General features: G+C 35.1%; 1 protein-coding gene across 1 annotated transcript in view; it reads right to left on the bottom strand.

The window, feature by feature from the left end:
* LOC119593850 (palmitoyltransferase ZDHHC18-like) overlaps positions 1–599 on the bottom strand; it is a gene marked incomplete at its 5' end in the record, with an annotated part of 40,540 nt that overhangs the window by 3,152 nt on the left and 36,789 nt on the right.

Raw genomic sequence — 599 nt, 5'->3', positions numbered from 1 at the left:
GTCTCAGACAGCTATGACTCTTCACATTACAAAGAAACCATCTCAAATCATTCCAACATCAACATCCACGAGCATCAACAAGGTATAAAAGCTTAATGATAAGAAGTCATTCTTTAACCAAATGATCACTAAATCAGTAACCAATACAGGAAGATATCTCAGCACTATATAAATAGATATTAACTTCAATGCAAATGCAAGAGAGTACAGTGCCGTAGTAACAAGTGAGTGCATTCTACTACAGTGTAAACACCTAACCATGCTGCAGCCACTGATAATATTCCTCAACCCACCTTTTGTTTCCATGATATGCTAAAGTTATTAATTCAAGGTGAAAGAAATACAAAACAAATCAATCAATCCGTAAAAAAAGAAATCAAAAACAGGAGAAGGTGAAACAAACAAGAAAGAGAAGAAAAAGAAATGACAACTAAATATACAAAGGAAAAAAAAGTCTAGTCCACTAGGGAACTGCGAGATGACTGCTTATGCAATATAATTGGGATCTGTTGGTCATCATCTTTCAGACTTTTCCTGAGTTTTCTCCCAGTTATCTTTTGAACTTTGCCACAAGGATTTCCTCTATGCACATGACCAAA

This window comes from Penaeus monodon, chromosome 32, assembly GCF_015228065.2.
Source record: "Penaeus monodon isolate SGIC_2016 chromosome 32, NSTDA_Pmon_1, whole genome shotgun sequence".
NCBI classification, from domain to species: Eukaryota; Metazoa; Arthropoda; class Malacostraca; order Decapoda; family Penaeidae; genus Penaeus; species Penaeus monodon.
Note: the sequence above shows the minus strand (reverse complement) of the source record. Positions and strands in the feature narration are given on the sequence as shown.